The 19124-nt window shown below is 49.1% G+C and overlaps 1 long non-coding RNA gene across 1 annotated transcript; it reads left to right on the forward strand.

Moving 5' to 3' along the window:
* The first annotated feature begins 13888 nt into the window (after positions 1-13888).
* On the forward strand, positions 13889-15721 carry LOC311610469. Its single transcript, XR_014792962.1, has 3 exons — positions 13889-14664; positions 14936-14997; positions 15261-15721. It is a non-coding gene; the product is annotated as an uncharacterized lncRNA (long non-coding RNA).
* Positions 15722-19124: the final 3403 nt, after the last annotated feature.

Consider the following 19124-nt stretch of genomic DNA (forward strand, 5'->3'; position numbering starts at 1 on the left):
GGGGATATGCCCGCAACCAAGGTACATGCCCTTGACCGGAATCGAACCCGGGACCCTTCAGTCCCCAAGCCGACGCTCTATCCATTGAGCCAAACCGGTCCTGGCTGAAATAGATATATTGATCCACTGCTTCCTGCATGCTCCCTACTGGAGATCAGACCCACAACCTGGACATGTGTCCGGACCAGGAATCAAACTAGTGACCTCTTGGGTTGACATTCAACCACCGAACCACACCATCCCGGCTTGGTCACCATTCTTAACAGAACCATCATTCACCTTTCTAAAAGGCACTGGCAAAATTCGCCAGGTTTTTATATCTGATATGAAAACAAAGGCTCACTTACAGGGTATCTATCACATTCCATCGTTTTGCCTACCTCTTGGCTAATTCTTACACAAACTCTGCAGACTAGGTATTATCCTCCTCCTCATCTCGCATAGAAGGAACCCGAGGCCCAGAAGAGACTCCTGACTTGCCCAAGGTCACAAAATGGGTAAAGGTGAGAGCTGTGATTCCAGGTCTGTCTGTCTCCAATGCCTGGGCCGGTTCCAAGCCGTCTAGAGGGCCAGCTCCTTAATGTACGGGGTAGATGGCATTGATAGCAACCTCGCTAATGCTAATTTAGGAAAACAACCTTGAGATAAAGAGTTCTAGAAAGAAGACTCTATAATTAGCCTGCTGGCCCAGCAGGAAGGGTGAGTTTTATCTACTGCAGGTCAAAGCTATTGGCTTCTGGAGAGTCAAGGGCAGGATTGTGGGGGCCTTGGAGCAAACTCTTTTCAAAGACAATGAGCCTATGAAGGGCTTCTCTGGGCTGAGCCAGGTAGGGCACTGTCCTCACAGTGAAGAGAGCGTGCTGGGGAACAGGAACGAGGAAGAGCTTAGAGAGAAACAAGTGTGCCAGAAAGGCCCTAGACTAGACGGAGTCCAGATGGGGGTCTGGGAGTGGGCGGGTGGGGGGTTGGGGAGAATGAAAAGAAAAGCAAATACATCCACAGAAGACTTGGAAGAAAGATTCTGTATTCCCCTTTCTTCTCCCAGAATCTTCCTCCCTGCATCCCTGGTGAGGCACCCTTTCCTTCTTTTTAGGGCTGTTAACAAACATTCCCAGTCTGAGGGGTGGAAAGGGACTCTTCCATTCAGGTGAACAGTGTGCAGACGGGGAAATGCAGCGAGTGGAACACCAAGAGTACACTCCCGACACACAGGGGAGGCAGCCTTTTATAGAGTTACCACCCATTCCTGAGTGGTCCACTTTTATGCAAATGAAGCTTCAAACCAATACAGTTCTGATTGGTCAGTTTAGATGCAAATGAGGATATCATTGTACAGTTCTGACTGGACAGGGCAAGTGTCAGTTCATTGGCTGAAGGACAGAAACCAGGAATTCTCTCATGATAGTTAATTCAGAGGGGAGGAGGCAGAAAGCTCCATCTGTGGCTCTTCCCTGAAATGAAGAGTGTGTGCGTGAGCAGCTTCTGACGCACACCACAGCTGCTGGACTCTGGTTATGAGTTTGGGCCCTGTTAGCCACAAGCAGTCCTTCTCGGGAGATATATTTCTTCTCCAGGTTCGCAGAGCACTGCATTAGGAGAGAAGGGAACTTCGCAGAGCAGAGACCATGGACAACTGCCACCAAAGCCCCCCCCCCCCCAAGTTCAAGTTCTTAAATGTCACCCCCTGACCCTCTCCTCTAAATCAGACACCTTCCCCACCCCCACATTCTCTACTACCAAAGCTGAGAACATCTCCCAGCTGCGTTTATCACAGTTGCTACTACATAGTAATTGTCATATTCAGTGTCTGGCTCTCCTCCTAGGGCAGACACCGTCTTTATTTTCTTCAGAACCCAGAACCGTACTGGTGTGCATAAATGTTCAAAAAGTGTTTGTTCAGCTGAAACCGGTTTGGCTCAGTGGATAGAGCATCAGTCTGCAGACTGAAAGGTCCCAAGTTCGATTCCGGTCAAGGGCATGTATATTGGTTGTTGGCACATCCCTGGTGGGAGGTGTGCAGGAGGCAGCTGGTCGATATTTCTAGCTCTCTATCCCTCTCCCTTCCTCTCTGTAAAAAATCAATAAAATACAGTGGTGCCTCGCATAAAGAACGCCTCGCACAGCGAACGCTGCACACAACGAACTTCATTTCATGATTCATACAACGAACTTCGTTTCACACAACGAAGTCGCCCGAGCTTCCACGACCGCTTTGCCCGAGCTTCCACGACTGCTTCGCCCGAGCTTCCACGATCGCTGCCGATGTATTGCATCCTTCTGCGCAGGCACTGCAGGCAGTCGTTAGTCACTGCGCTTAACTTAAGCACGTATCGCGGCAATCGTTCTTCATTACGAATTAAATCACGCACGTATCATGGCAGTCGTCTTTTTAAGTTAAACTCAATATTTTTTTTATATCATGGCTTCTAAAAAAAGCAGGAAGGTGATTTCTGTTGAAATGAAACAGGAAATAATTAGGAGTGAATGTGGGGTAAAACAGTGTGACCTCGTCAAAGAGTTTGGCCTCAGCAAGACCACCATTTTCACCATTTTGACAAATAAGGATGCAATCAAATCAGCCAAAGTAGCCAAAGGAGTATCAAAACTATTTCATGAAAAACATAGGTCTTCAATCCACGAGGAAATGGAGAGGCTATTAGCGATTTGGATTAAGGACAGGCAGGTGAAAGGTGACGTAACAACCCAAGATATTATCTGTCACAAAGCCAAGAGAATTTATGATGATCTAAAGAAAAACGTCCCTGGAAGTAGCAGCAATCAAGATAATGAAGAAGAATTCAAAACCAGCAGGGGGTGGTTTTTTAGATTTAAGAAAAGGTGTGGAATCCACAGCATTACTATGCATGGTGAGGCTGGCAGTGCTGACAAGAAAGAAGCAGAAAAGTTCTCTATTAACTTTCAAAAATGTATTAAGGATGAAGGATACTGCCCACAACAAGTGTTCAATGCCGATGAAACGGGTCTTTTCTGGAAAAGAATGCCGAGCAGAACCTTCATTACAAAAGAGGAGAAGAAATTGCCAGGACACAAAGCCATGAAGGACAGACTTACCCTTATGTTTTCGTCTAATGCCAGCGGAGACCTCAAGATCAAATCTCTATTGGTTTATCACTCTGAAAATCCAAGAATTTTCAAGAAAAATAACGTTATTAAGTCCAAACTGCCCGTCCATTGGAAGTCCAATCAAAAAGCCTGGGTGACCCAAGTTATCTTCAACGAATGGATTCTGGAAACCTTTGCTCCTGCCATGAAGAAATTCTTGCTGGAAAAAGAACTGCCGCTCAAAGCCCTTCTGATACTTGACAATGCCCCTTCTCACCCAAAAGACCTAGAGGAAATATTGCAGGAAAATTATCCTTTTATCAAGGTGCAGTATTTGCCACCAAACACCACATCCATTCTTCAGCCAATGGATCAGCAAGTTATTGCGAACTTTAAAAAACTCTACACTAGAGCCCTCTTTAATAAGGTGTTTGAAGAATGCGAGTTTGGTGGAGACAATATGACTGTCCGAAAGTTTTGGAAGGAGAAATTTGATGTCCTTATGGCAATACGACTTATACAGAAGGCCTGGGAAGAAGTGTCACAAAGGACCCTCATTTCTGCTTGGAAGATGCTTGTGCCTTCGTGGACCCAGGAAGAAGCAGTAGTTGATGACACAGAAGTAGTGAAGGACATCATCACAGTGGCCCAAAGGTTGGAATTAGAGGTAGAGGAAGAGGATGTAGAGGAGCTTATTGAGGAACACGAAGAAGAGCTGACAACTGAAGAGCTCCAAGCACTTCTGGTCCAGCAACAGGACAATGCTCAAAGGGAAGCGTCATCTGATAACGAGGAGCAACAATCAAACAATCAACCAATCCCAACTGCTGACATCAAGAACATCCTGGTCAAATGGAAAGCAGTTCAGGAGTTTACCAATGCCCACTATCCGGATTCAGCTGAAGCAAACAGGATCAACGATCTTTACTCCGATACTCTTGTCCGTTATTTCCGGCAGATGTTGGAGAAAAGAGAAAAACAAACGACTTTGGACAGGTTTTTCATGAAACCATCGGCCAAAAAGCAGAAAATGGATTAAGATGTGCAAGATTCGGTAGACTCTACTTAGTTTGTCTTAAAATTAAAAAAAGGTGTTTTTTTTTAAAAAAAATTATGTTTTTAGATGTATCTAAATAAAAATAATAACAAAAAATTTATCTTTTTTTATGTCATCTTAGCATATTTTATGCTACAGAACGAATTATTTTTTTTAACATGTATTGTTATGGGAAAACGCGTTTCACATAACGAACTTTTCGCATAACAAACTTGCTCCTGGAACGAATTAAGTTCGTTGTGTGAGGCACCACTGTATACTAAAAAAATAAATAAATAAATAAGTGTTTGTTCAGGGACTGAAGGAGTGAATAGTGTCAGGTGACCGATGCATAAGTTGGGTGGTCACTGTTGCTTGTAAGTGAATCCCCGTGTGCTCACCCCTCTCAGCGTTCGAATGCACTGTAGATCCAGTCATGTGGAGTGTAAATGACAAGGACAGGTCCCGGGGAAATAAGGACCCATTCCCGAAGAGATGTCCTGGGCAGTCCTGCTCCGTTGCCTGCGGAGGCGAGGGGAATTGGAGGCTGCTGTCCTGAATATGAGCCTAAGTCGGTTCAGCCCCAGTACTCTCCTCCCCTGCACCGGCCCCAGTCAGTGCCCAGTTGGGGGCAGGTCATGCTGGGACTTGCCCCACTTGGTGCTGCCAGGAGCGCTGGCTGGCTCCCATCAGATATGTGCCCGCTGTTGGTAACCAGGGCGGAAGCAAGCTGCAGCAAGAACGAAGGTTGGCACCCCACCCTCCCCACGCCCCGTCCAGACCTGGAGCAGTCCGCTGGGTTAGAGACCCAGCTTTTTGCCGTCGAATAAGGCGTGTGGGGAGCACAGTGCTTCTCAGCAGGGTGGACTACAGGCCTGTGTGAGATCTGGTTTCTCCTTTGGCCTTGCTGATAGCAGGGTTCACCCTCCGGTCAGGCCGACTGCTTCTTTTACGGGAACCTTGAAATGCAGATAAGCACCCAGCAGTGGAACCGAGGATTACCCTTCCCTAACCTTCTCTACCCATTCTTCCTCTTTTTCCCCCTCCAGCAATCATGCTCTTTTATTTATTTTTTAAATTTAATTTAGTTTTTCCATCACCATTTATCCCATCTCTTCCTCTTCACTTCCACTCATCCTCCCCATCCCACACTGTTGTCCATGTCCATGAGGTTTTTGAGGTGTTTTTGTTTGTTTTGCTCAATCCCTCCACTCCACTCCTACCTATTTAAAAAAGATATATATATGTTTTTATTAATTTGAGAGAGAGAGGAAGGGGAAAGAAGAGATAGATAGAAACATTGATCAGAGAGAAACATCGGTTGGCTGTCCAGGCATCTGCCCTGACCTGGAATTGACCTGGCCAGCTCCTGGTGATGGGGTTGATGCTCAACCACTGAGCCACACTGGCCAGGCCTACCTATTCTTCTTCATGCCAATGCTGATTTATGAACGGTGAGACTTCTGATAAATGGACCTAGGAGCCTCCTCCCTGTGGCCTTGGCAAGGCACATTACATCCGGATAGGCCTCTCCCTGTGGCTTTTCAATGGGATGACTAGAGAAGGGAAGCAAAGTTCTGAGTTTCTGAGTGTTCCCCCCAGCCTTTCTGTCAGAGGCGCTGATACCGTAGCTCTGCGCACTTGAAGATGCTATCGTTTTTTTAATTTGTTTTTTTCACGGTATGGCCTGGATGGCCTTGGTTTGCACTCACGTTCCCCTCCCTTTTATTTTCTGGACCATTTATTGAGCATGGCCTATATTCCGGGCACTGTACTAGGCGTAGTCTCCAAAGCTGGTCTCCTTTAACTTACATTAACCCCATTTCCGGAGCGGTGGTTGTGTCTGTTATATACCCGGGAAGACGGAGGCTCCAGGTTCCAGGGAGGCGGGAAATGCACTAACCCCCTCAGCTAAGAGACGGAGTCCGAATTCGAACCCGGGTTTCCGGCTCCTGAACGTGAGCGTTTTTCCCATCCAGGCCCACGGAGAACGGGGATGCCGGCACCATTACAGGGTGGCCCGGCGGCATGGCTCACAGCACCGATCCAACACTGAGGACTGTTCAGCGTGTCTGCTTCTGCTGGGAGACAGAGGTGGCTCACACTTTTCTGGAAGGGACGGTGAGCTCTTGGCAGCCTGTCCCATCCAGAAACCCGAGCCTCTCTAAGTAGGCCGCCTTGTTACTGTAATGTCAGAGAAAAGCTGACCTTGGTAGGGACTCGCTCCAGCTTGGCCCACAGCTTCCATCCGGGGGAGCTGAGGGGTCTGCATTCTTGCGTAAGAACCACACTTTAAAAATATATGTGTATATATTTTATTAATTTTTTACAGAGAGGAAGGGAGAGGGATACAGAGCTGGAAACATTGATGAGAAACATCAATCAGCTGCCTCCTGCACACCCCCGACCGGGGACGTGCCCGCAACCAAGGCACATGCCCCCGACGGGAATCGAACCTGGGACCCCCCGTCTGCAGACCGACGCTCTATCCACTGAGCCAAACCGGTTTCGGCAAGAACCACACTGTTTCAGCCTCACCCAGGACGATCTGTGGTAACCACAATAAAATAAAATGATCCCGCATGCTTGTCTCCTGCCCTAAACCAGGGAGAGCTCAGCAGGACAGAAACCCCAAAGCAGTGACTTGCCTCAAAGGCCATCCATCAACTGAGCCACCCCCACCTCTCCCCGGTGCAGCTGCTGAGAGAACCAGCCGGGCCTCTGCCGTCTGGACCGAGTGTGCGCTCGGAGGCCCTCGGTAACCCAGCTCCAGGAAGTGTGCTGCTTCCTTATTTGAGGTGTATTATTATCGTGTGATCACACTGTGAGTGGAGCCAGCCAAAGCAGAGGCTATTAATAGGGAGGTGAAGAGAGCTGACTCAGGAGCGAGCTGACTTAGGCTGGAGGGAGAGCGAGCCCGGCCACCTTGGCCTGCAGTCCTCCGGGTGAGGCCAGCGAGCGACAGACCTGAGCTCACTGGTCCCTGGGCTGGCGTCAGCATCTCTGGGTTTCTCAATCGGGAAACAGAATCCTGGCGGGGACCAGTCCAGGGGATCTGCAGCCTCTTTCCCGGGTCCCCGGGGAGTCTCAGAGCCTGAGAACAAACAGCTTAGAGAGCTCTGACCCAGCAAAGCCGCAGCTCTTCCCGCACGATGGCATCGGTGGAGGAGACTGGGAAAGGGGCTCGGGGGCCGCGCCTCGGGGGCCTCCCTGCACTGAGAAGCAGGCTGAGCCGGCCCGCCGCTGGCCAGAGCTCCCGCTGGCAGGGCCCTCTGAGCAGGGAGAGGCTATTTCTGGCTCCCGATAAGCCCGGGGAAGTGGGGGAAGCGGGGAGGTGAAGGTCCGCGGCCAGTGAAGGGCACGGTGCAGCGAGGCCTCATCACGCCGGGGACGTTGTCCGTGCTTCCTGTGGGCGCCATGCGCTTCTCACGGAGCTGAGACCTGCGTCCTGTGGCCGCCCCGCCGCCCTCTGGCAGCCAGCGGCAGGAGAGCTGGCAGCCTGGCCGCGGGCCGTGACGTACCGCAGGGCTCACAGCATCCCTCCCTCTGCGCCCCGCACTGCACACATGCTCTGTATACGCTGCTACACCCGTCCTCACCGCCCCCAGGCGGGTATTGTCACCTCTCTTCTCCCAGGATAAAGTGAGATTTTAAAAGGTCATGTGGCCAAAACCGGTTTGGCTCAGTGGATAGAGCGTCGGCCTGCAGACTGAGAGGTCCCGGGTTCGATTCCGGTCAAGGGCATGTACCTTGGTTGCGGGCACATCCCCATTGGGGGGTGTGCAGGAGGCAGCTGATCGATGATTCTCTCTCATTGATGCTTCTAACTATCTCCCTTCCTCTCTGTAAAAAAATCAATTATATATATATATATATATATATATATATATATATATATATATATATATATATATTTTTTTTTTTTTTTTTTTTTTTTTTTTTTTTTTTTAAAGGTAATGTGACTTAGTCACACAGCTAGGAGGTTGCAAAGATAAGACGAAAACCTAGGCCTGAGAGGCCAGAGGAAAAGCCAGGCTGCAGTAAGCTGCCTGCAGGCCCAAGGTCCCTCCCGTCTTTCCTGTTTCTTCTACAGTCACCCAGCGGCCCCTCCCTCTTGTCCCTGGGCCTGTGCTCACAGCCACATGGAGGGGGCGGGGGGAGGGGACACAGTCTCTGCGGTGTTGCTGGGAGGTGCTGAGAAGGTGGGGAGTGATATGTCGGCATCTTCTCCCCTTGTTGGTTAGTGGGTTCGGCACGCCTAGGTATGTTTCCTCAAAGGAGAAGGTCCGTTTGGGTTCCTGGATCTTGGAAGAAGGAGGTTAAGGTGGAGGTGGCACGTGGGATATTTTCCCTTCCTTTCTGAAGATACTGGGCTTGGCTTTGGGGCTGGCACCTGCAGACGATAGAGCCATTTAATAACACTGTTCACCTGGTGTTTTTCCCTCCACTGTTCTTCACATAGCCCAGCAACTATCTGCATGGCTCTGTCTCTCTAGGGTGGCACAAGTATTATAATCTATATACTCCCGTGGACCCCAAAATACCTTCTCACTGAACAGAAAGAAGAGGCTGTCCTGCCCGGGTCCCTTCCTGAACCTGAAAGAGCCCCCAGGACCCCGACACCAAGTCCACGAGGTGAGAGCTCCAGGCCCCAGCTGTCAGGAGGCCCCGGATACAGAGCTGGCCCTGGACCAGGCTTCTGGGATTTTGTTCATCCTTTTACAGCCATGTTCATTTATAGCCAAACTGATTTCCAGGCCCTCCAGCGGTAGATCATCCAAGCTGTTGTTTTGGGGTCTCGTGTACTCTCTTGGCAATTTTCTTCCTTCCTGTTTTGAAAGGCAAACAAGTAGCTTCACCGTAATAACAAACAGGATGGTGGTCACGTCCAGGCTCGGACATCGGCCTCCTCTCGCTGTGGTCAAAGTTCACCCACTCCCGCTGCACCTTGGGCGAGGCCACCTGCAGGTCTGTCTGTGCGGGGCCTGGCCTGGCTGCCAGGGGCAGGCGTCTCCAGCCTAGGCAGGGGTGAGGAGCGGGGGATAGATTTGGCCTTTGCGTGGGAGCGTCTCCCCGCTTCTCCTCCGGGGAGGTGACCGTTTCCAGATCTGTGGGTGGGGAGGAAAATCTTTTCTTCCAAAAATACTCTCTCTCTGCAGTGGGGTTTGAAGCCGGACCAAGCTACTGGCACTATTTTTACCCCGCTTGCACTTCAGGGTGCAAATAGCAGCTCTGGCTGTTTTTCCCCACAGCTGACAAACGGGCCTAGCTCTCCCAGGCGGAGGCCTCCTGGCATTGGGCACAGAGGAGACAGACCCGAGGTTGCCCTCCGGCCCAGGGGGTGATGATTGGACCTTCGGGTCAGTATACAAGCAGGGGTGGCATCGCCCTGGTTCTGTTCTCTTGGTCTCTGCCGCCAACACTAGGCCCCGTGCTAGCGGCTCGGCTAAGGCTGATGTAAAGAAGCACCGGGTGGGATCCTGAGGCGAGGGCAGGCCCGGGAACCTCTGCCTGAGCGGGCTGGGCTCCCGGGAGCTGGAGCAGCTCGAGGCTGCAGCCGGCTGCCCCCTCACCCGCTCGCTTGCATGAACGAGCACCTCCTCCAAGGTGGCTGCCCTTGGAGGGTCTCTTGCCCCAAACCCGCCGGATCAGGATACTGAGGAAAGATGGAAAGGAGAACATCCACTGGAGGCTGCCCCAGTGGCAGAATGTCTCTACGTGAACACCTCCTGGTGCCCAAGTGATTGGAGGCCCCCTGACTTCAGTGTTGGAGAGCGTCATTGAGAGGCCACAGAGAGCCAAAACCGGTTTGGCTCAGTGGATAGAGCGTCGGCCTGCGGACTGAAGGGTCCTGGGTTCGATTTCAGTCAAGGGCATGTACCGTGGTTGCGGGCACATACCCAGTAAGAGGTGTGCAGGAGGCAGCTGATCGATGATTCTAACTCTCTGTTCCTCTCTCTTCCTCTCTGTAAAAAATCAATAAAATATATATTAAAAAAAAAATATATATATATATATATATACACATATATATGTGTGTATATATATATATATAATTTTTTTTACAGAGAAGAAGGGAGAGGGATAGAGAGTGAGAAACATCAATGAGAGAGAAACATCGACCAGCTGCCTCCTGCACACCACCTACTGGGGATGTGCCCACAACCACGGTACATGCCCTTGACCGGAATCGAACCCGGGACCGGGACCCTTCAGTCCGCAGGCCGACTCTCTATCCACTCAGCCAAACCGGTTTCGGCTCTTTTCTTTTCTTTTTAAAAAAATATATTTTATTGCTGAAACCTGTATGGCTCAGTGGTAGAGCGTCGGTCTGCGGACTGAAAGGTCCCGGGTTCGATTCCGGTCAAGGGCATGTACATTGGTTGCGGGCACATCCCCGGTAGGGAGTGTTCAAGAGGCAGCTGGTCGATGTTTCTCTCTCATCGATGTTTCTAACTCTCTCTTCCTCTCCCTTCCTCTCTGTAAAAAATCAATAAAATATATTTTAAAAAAAGAAAAGAAAAGAAAGGTCATGGAGAAAGGCTCCTTCCACGCTGCGGGAGAGCAGGAGCCTCGGGTTATGTCTCCCATGGGCTTGGAGGAGGCGGGAGGTTCAGCTTCACAGGGGCCCCCGGTTGGGGCTGTGGGTGAGCGAGGTAAACCGGCAGAGACCGAGCTGTGCCCTCCTAGGAGCCAGTTCCCTACTTGCTGGTCTTAGAGGAGAACGGACTTCAGCGGCTTTTCTGGGAGAACACGTTTCTTACCCAACCCTCTCCTCGGGGTCTCCGTCCTGAAATTAGAAAGGAGAGCTATGAGTCAGCAGGAAAACCCGCTCTTCCTTGGGAATTACACAGCAGCTCCTCATGGACTGCTCATTCCCTCCCCGTAGGTACACATCCGTCCATCATCAATCATCAATCAGAGAGTTTCGCAAATCCCTACCACGTGCTCAGAACTGGCGTCGGAGGACGCGGCTCACGTTTCAGGTCCTCCCGGCCGATGACGTGCAGGGCAAGAGACGGATTGGAGGACAGGTAAGCCGCTGAGCGCCCCCCTGGGGATCTGCTGTTTTTGGACGTGGTTCCGGAGCAGTTCCACGGAATTGATCCTGAGCAGTTAGTTGCTCATTGCAAAACTCGCTGCCAATTATTGACAGCCCGAGTGGCTCGGAGAGCTCCTGAGGGTAAAAATAGGGGCAGGTGATAGATGAGAAAATGGCTTTGCGTCTGCGGAGAGCGGGATGGGAACACATTGTCTCCATCTGCTGTGCTGTGGTTTCCGTTGTCAGCCTGGGATCTTTCCCAGCACTGGCAGGCCAAGTCTGCTTCGTGGCTTCCGGCAAAAACTCCACCGGAGAGCTGCTCAGGGTGAGATCAAAGCTCACGGCTCTGTCTTAGCAGCCAGACCAGAGGAGGTCCATGCTGGGTTTGAGGCATCCCGGTTCACACTGTGTTTAGAGTCACATTAAAACAGCCAACAGCCCAGCTGGCGTGGCTCTGTGCTTGAGCGTGGAGCTATGAACCAGGAGGTTACGGTTCGATTCCCGGTCAGCGCATATGCCCACGTTGTAGGCTTGACCCCCAGTGTGGGGCGTGCAGGAGGCAGCCAGTCAGTGATTCTCTCTCATCATTGATGTTTCTATTGCTCTCTCCTTCACTCTTTCTCTCTGAAATCAATAAAAATGTATTTAAAAAACAAAACAAAAATAGCCAACACCACAGTTTCCAGTAAAACCCACTGAATTTTAAATGTGCTGTTGGCTAATTTGGGAGGGATGGGGGTAGTATGGCCCAGTTGATCTGGTCATTCATTTGTCCACCAAACGTCACCTTCACAAAATAATGTTTTTTTGGGGGAAAGCCTCCTAACGCCTGGATGGTCAATGTTTACCTTGAAAACAAACACACTCTCCAAAACCGGTTTGGCTCAGTGGATAGAGCATCGGCCTGCGGACTGAAGGGTCCCGGGTTCGGTTCCGGTCAGGGGCACGTACCTTGGTTGAGGGCACATCCCCAGTAGGGGGTGTGCAGGAGGCAGCTGATCGATGATTCTCTCACATCGATGTTTCTAACTCTCTATCCCTCTCTCTTCCTCTCTGTACAAAATCAATAAAATATTATGAAAGAAAGAAAGAAAGAAAGAAAGAAAGAAAGAAAGAAAGAAAGAAAGAAAGAAAACAAACAAACACACTCAAAACCCTGAAGCAAGATGAAGGTTCCAGGTAAGTAAAACCAAAAGCACATGGCTGACAGTCACGTTGCTCCGCTGACCATTTGTTTTGAAAAAATGCTCTCCGCCCCCCCCCCCCCCCCTCCCAGCCTTGGCGTTGGGGAAATTGGGAACGTGGTCACCCCCTTCCTGTCTAGCGTGGCCCTCGGTTTCCTGGAATTCACTGTGAAGCGCCATGTCCCTGTGCCACCGAGGAGTTAAGCTGGCTGTGCCCTCCTGGTGACTCAGTGGGAGCAGCTGGCTCTGAGGTCACCAGAGAGACGGACAGGTGTGAGGTGTCGGTGCTCTGGAGACGCCTCTGATGGGCACGGTGCGTGATGAGCCAGCGCCAGGATGACTGCCGCCCGGTGGCCCTGGTTGTGTAAGTGTGGTGTGAGTCCTTCTCGTTTCTCCCTTTGAATTTTGCATGATTTTGAAGGTTTCTGACTTCTTTGGGAGCTTGGTATGACTGTGGTGTGTCCATGATTCCGTGGAGAATACTTTAATTTTTAAAAAAATATATTTTATTGATTTTTTACAGAGAGGAAGGGAGAGGGAGAGAGAGTTAGAAACGTCGATGAGAGAGAAACATCGACCAGCTGCCTCTTGCACAACCCCTACTGGGGATGTGCCCGCAACCAATGTACAAGCCCCTGACCGGAATAGAACCTGGGACCTTTCAGTCCGCAGACCCACGCTCTTCCACTGAGCCAAACCAGTTTCGGCGCATGGAGAATACTTTAGACAGCAAACAAATCCCACCCTTTGAAAAATAAGCTATTAAGCTGAAGCCGGTTTGGCTCAGTGGTAGAGCGTCAGTCTGTGGACTGAAAGGTCCCAGGTTCGATTCCGGTCAAGGGCATGTACGTAGGTTGCGGGCACATCCCCGGTAAGGGGTGTGCAAGTCGATGTTTCTCTCTCATCGAAGTTTCTAGCTCCATATCTCTCTCCCTTTCTCTCTGTAAAAAATCAATAAAATATATTTTAAAAAGAAAAAAAAAGAAAAAGAAAAATAAGCTATTAAGATGGAAAACAAAGCAGAATCAATTGGCCTGCCCAAATCACACTGGCTGTGTCTTCCCACCCTGGCTGCTTCCTTCCTTGTGAAAGAGCCCAATTAGCATAGCACGCCCGCCTTCTCCCCGCCCTCTGGCCCTCTTGCTCTTCTCCGGAGGAAGTGGTTTCATGTGACTGGTGAGTTTGGAAGGAGAAACTGTGCCTCCCACCTTCTTTCTCTTTCTTCTTGGGAGTGAGCACTGCTCCCTCGGGGTGGGGAAGGGAGGCCCATCCTGGCCAAGGCCGTCTCATTCGGAGGTTGGGTGTTGAGACGCTCATTAGCCTGATACTATAAGCCACGTCCTCTCATCTCAGCTTTATTAGTCATAAAGGTTATTTTTATTAGTAATAAAAGCTTTATTAGTAATGAACGATCTTTTTGGTCCTCATCTAGCTTACTGCTATCTTACTTCGAATTCAGTTCAAGATTCGCAGGAAAGTGTGTGTGTGTGGGGGGGGGGGTGGGAGTGGGGGTGCTGGGAGGGAGGGGGTGAGCTGCTACTTTGGGGCCTTCTCAGAGACGCCACCTATTTCCAGGGAGACTTCCTGGTGGTTAGCAAAAGCCTTGAGTTGGGGTGAGAGCCGGGCCTCTAGAGCCACAGAACACCAGGCTCCTTGCAGTCACGTTGGTAGAGGGGATTTGTAGAACTCATGCCTTCCGGCTGATGTGTATTCAGTCAGCACTCATTTATCGCATGCCTCCTCCCGTGCCAGGGGGTGGGTACTGTGGTCATCAAGAGAGACACAATCTCTTCTGTCACATAGTGTATAATCTAAGGTGTACCAACCAGAAAGTTTCATGCTCCCAGTGAAATATTATAAAACCACTGCCACCTGGCTTAAGCAATCAAGAGAATGCATTGGCTCCTGAGGGATCAGACACAGCGTAATCCAGGACTCAAACTGCAGGTTTCCAGGTCTCCTCGGCTTCCTCGGTGGAGTCATTCTTTTGTCGCCACGTGATGCGACCCCTCCTCGCTCCCGGCAGCTTCCAGCTTCCCGCTATGGCAGCAGAACGAAGACGCACCACTGGCCAGGCTGAGAGGAGCCCAAGTCCCTACATGCCCTGCAGACTCCTGCGTTCACTCCGATGAGACCCTTTTAGGCCGTGGGCCGTCCTATAGCAGTCCCTGGACTCTGTGGGATAGGACACACCGACGGGCTTAAACCCAGAGGTCCGTGCCTGGAGGGAGAAAGTCCAGCCCTTTGCACGTGGTTCGGAAGTGTGGGGACCTGCTGGAAGAGAGAAGGGCCGCGAGCACAGCTGTCTATGATGGAGGGAGAAGACAATAGATAAAAGGGTAATTCTGGCCAAGACTGGTTTGGCTCAATGGATAGAGCATCGGCCTGCGGACTCAAGGGTCCCGGGTTCGATTCCAGTCAAGGGCATGTAGCTGGGTTGCGGGCACATCCCCAGTGGGGGGTGTGCAGGAGGCAGCTGATGGATGTTTCTCTCTTATAGATGTTTCTAACATTCTATCCCTCTCCCTTCCTCTCTGTAAAAAATCAATAATATATATATATATATATATATATATATATATATATATATATATATATATATTTTAAAAGGGTAATTCTGCTAGGAGGCAACCTTGACCCTGCAGAAAACACAGACATCCCATTATTGCCTGGTAAGCCACGCCCAGACCTGGGAATCCAGAGATTGGGGTCCACGTTCTGTGCAGGGTCCTGTGCATGACAGGCTCTCGGACAGTTCCGGAGGGGGGTGGACTTGGCTCTTTGGTTGGGCCCCTCAGGGACTGCCTTTGGGCTGGATTTGTCTGGGCTGTGAACCCTCTTCTCTTTTGGGGCAGGAGGATAACATGTGCCTGAGAGGGACGCCAGTCACAGAAACAGAGCACCTGTATTGATGAGTGCTTGTTTATTCGTTCAGACTTAAAGACATCCAGCCAGTGGCTGAGGCGGTAAACATTAACCACGTTGGAGCATATCAGCGCCACGGGTGCTGAGCTGTGAAGATAACACAGGCCTTCGGTGTTCTAAGTTCAAAAGATCCGTGTGCAACAAGGTGCAACCCCAATGAATTGAAAATGGAAAGAAATGCAGCTCTACCCGGTGTGGCTCAGTGGATAGAGCATTGGCCTGCGGACTGGAAGGTCCTGGTTGGATTCCGGTCAAGGGCACATGCCCAGGTTGCAGGTTTGATCCCCAGCAGGGAGCATGCAGGAGGCAGCTGATCAATGAATCTCTCGCATCATTAATGTTTCAATCTCTCTTCTTTCCTCTCTGAAATCAATAAAAAAGTAAGCATCGTGTGGGAGGAGCTATAATAGACGTATATATGGAGTGCCCAGAGGTAATGTCTTCACAAAGGAGGTGGCATTTCAGTGCAGTTTGGGGACAAACAGGGACTTTTCGTTTTTTAATAAATATTTATTGTTCAGATTATTACAGATGTTCCTCTTTTTCCCCCCCCTAGCTCCCCTCCACCTGATCCCCCACCCCATGCTTTAACCCCCACCACTGTTCTTTTATATATATATATATATATATATATATATATATATATATATATATATATATATATATATTATTGATTTTTCACAGAGAGGAAGGGAGAGGGATAGAGAGCTAGAAACATCGATGAGAAAGAATCATCGGTCAGCTGCCTCCTGCACCCCCCAATGTACATGCCCTTGACCGGAATCGAACCTGGGACCCCTCAGTCCGCAGGCTGGTGCTCCATCCACTGAGCCAAACCGGTTTTGGCAAACAGGACTTTTTTAGGCTGAAATTTCCAGCATCTAGAAGGTCCCTGACAGAAGAGCCAGCATGGTGCGCTGAGGGAATGGTAGAGTTAGGTCTGCAGGGAGAATGTCAGAGGGGAGGTTGAAAAAATAAAGGAGGTAAAAGGTAAGTCACCCTGAGCCTTGTAGATCTTGCTATGGTCTTTGGACTTTATTTTATAGAAAGAAGGGATTTGTTGAAGGGCACTAAATAAAGGAGGAACAATATTAGGTTTTGGCTTTAGAAAGACATTCTGGCAGCGGTCTGAGGGAAGAGTTATCCTAAGGAGGGTTTGGAGGCAAAGAAATCACAGGAAGGTCATTTTAGTAATCCAGGAGGGAAGTGGTAAGATCTTGATAGCTGAAAAGAGGAACAGCAGCCACCCTACACCCTGGGCATGGGAACTTGGTCTGAGCCTGGTGGAGATGACTGAAGGTTGAAGAAGAAAAAAAGAAAGCACGGATCTAGTGAAATGGAAGTAACAGAAAACAGTTAATGCTGCTGCTACTGATGGCAGTGATGGATTAACTCAACAAAGAAAGAGCAAATAAACCAATAACCAGCAATTTTCTACTATGGAGAACAAGATTCTGATAGGCCTGCAAAGGAAATATCTAATGAAGAGAACAAGGTATATACCCAGGAGTGGAATTGCTGGGTATAACGTTGATAACTCTATAATTAACCTTTTGAGAAACCGCCAGACTGTTTTTCCAAAGCAGCTGCAACAAACAGTGCAGTTTAAAGAATAGAAGTCAGTCACCTGAGGGAAGTGAGTATGTGCAACAGCCGAGAATAGCTTTATCCTGGGTTAGCTGGAGGGCGCGAGAGAAGGTTAGGGTTTAAAGAGTTGAGCTAAGACCCAATTATTCCAGGCCACCTTCAGATCATCTTGTTTTCAAATCCAGGGTCCTTTTGGAAATTGCCAGGTGACCGCTTTTGTTTCATCTGAAAAGCGATGAGGTTGATAAACTGTCACCGTTAGTCCAGAAGCCACAAGGCTCTCAAGCAATACCTGGTCAACCAGAGCTGTCATTTCGTTCATGATTTCTGCCCCTTTCTTCTGATAGTTAGAAGCCTTTTCCACCCCAAGGTTGTACAAATATCCATGTTTTCTTCTCTGACTTCTAGACTTTCATTTAAGAAATTAAATTTTTTTTTAAAATATATTTTATTGATTTTTTACAGAGAGGAAGGGAGAGAGATAGAGAGCTAGAAACGTCGATGAGAGAGAAACATCGAACAGCTGCCTCTTGCACACCCCCTACCGGGGATGTGCCCGCAACCAATGTACATGCCCTTGACCGGAATCGAACCTGGGACCTTTCAGTCCGCAGACCGATGCTCTACCACTGAGCCAAACCGGCTTCGGCTAAGAAATTAAATTTTTAAGCCACATGGAATTTGTTTTGGAATAAATTTTTTGGGGTTTGTTTATTTATTTTATTTTATTTTATTTTAAATATATTTTATTGATTTTTCAGAGAGAGGAAGGGAGAGAGATAGAGAGCTAGAAACGTCGATGAGAGAGAAACATCGACCAGCTGCCTCTTGCACACCCCCTACTGGGGATGTACCCGCAACCCAAATACATGCCCTTGACCGGAATCGAACCTGGGACCTTCCAGTCCACAGACCGATGCTCTACCACTGAGCCAAACCGGTTTTGGCGGGGTTTATTTTTTTAAAAAAGAAAAGGGTGAACAGAAGGAGTTGAAGGGAGAATTGAGAGACTGGGTCAACAAGACTTGATCGTTGGTTGATGGGAGATGATGGGAGAAAGGAAGAAGCCAAGAATGACTTAGGAATCATTGGCCTGCACACGCTGAGGAAGTGAGGGTCCCATTAACCACCGCGGGGAACAGAAGCACAGGTTTGGGAGGAAGGATGATGTCCTGGGTTTAAGGTGCCCACATGGCATTCAGGTGAGCAAGCCCCACTGGGTGTTAGAAATACGTGTCTAAATAGTTGATGAGACAGATGGAAGCTAGAGACTGACAGGGAACTAGGTTAAGTGCTGAAGCCATGAATTAGATGCACAGACCAGACAACTAAAGGGCAAAGCTTTTGACAGTGGGAGTTTGGTAACCCACAGGCCCTGGAACAGGACTTTGCATAAAGCAGGCAGTATCTGTGATAGAATTTATAGATACGCATATAGATATACCAATGTAAAGGTTGTTAGGAACTTCTACATGTCCCAAGACCTCAAATGTGGAACCATTGGAATTTAAAAGACTTATTTGGGGTCAAATTGTCCAATAAGAAGAGTACAATTAGCATCCTAATATTCAAAGAGATACTAGCCTCCTGCTAAATTTTATTTAAAACCTCCTCTTATTACCTTGTGGTTTTTTTGGGTTTTTTTGTTTGGGTTTTTTTTTTTTTTTTTTTTTTTTTTTTGCATTTGGTTTTCTAGAGATGCTATGAAATGAGGAAGCTGGGGAAAAACAGTTTATCAGAATTAGGGGAGGTCAGTCTCAGTTGCTGGAACTCAGAAATTGGTGTCAACATGTTTGACCTTTAGAGAGTCATTCTGAGGGCAACTTCATGGTGTTTCAGGAACTAAGCAATGTCTCCTTCAAATGTCAAACACTTACAGTTTGCCTTTGCTCGTTGTTTCAACAAACATTGTTGGAGCACTTCACATGTTCTCGCCATCGTGGCGACAAAAGGCATTGTCCTATGCCTCAAAGAGCCCCCAGTCCAGCAGGGAACAGAGACAAGGGAATACAATTGAAATATAACTGAGTGCTGTGTTTGAGGTAAGCACTGTGTGCAACTGAAGACAGAGAAGGACAACCCAACCGAGGGAGAGAACGAGGGCAGCAACGTGGCTAAAGTCTTTCCAGAGGAAACAATGCCTGAGGCAGGGATACAAGGAGGGGACAAGGTTCTAGGTCAAGGAGAGAGCAAGTCTAAAGGCGAGGAAGAACAGAATGCATTATGGCTGAACATGGAGGAGGGTGGCAAGCGGTGGGCAGGGACCTCATCGCTTCTATAAGCCCTT

The sequence above is a fragment of the Pipistrellus hanaki genome (genome assembly GCF_964339955.1).
Source record: "Pipistrellus hanaki genome assembly, chromosome: 16".
In the NCBI taxonomy this organism is placed as follows: Eukaryota; Metazoa; Chordata; class Mammalia; order Chiroptera; family Vespertilionidae; genus Pipistrellus; species Pipistrellus hanaki.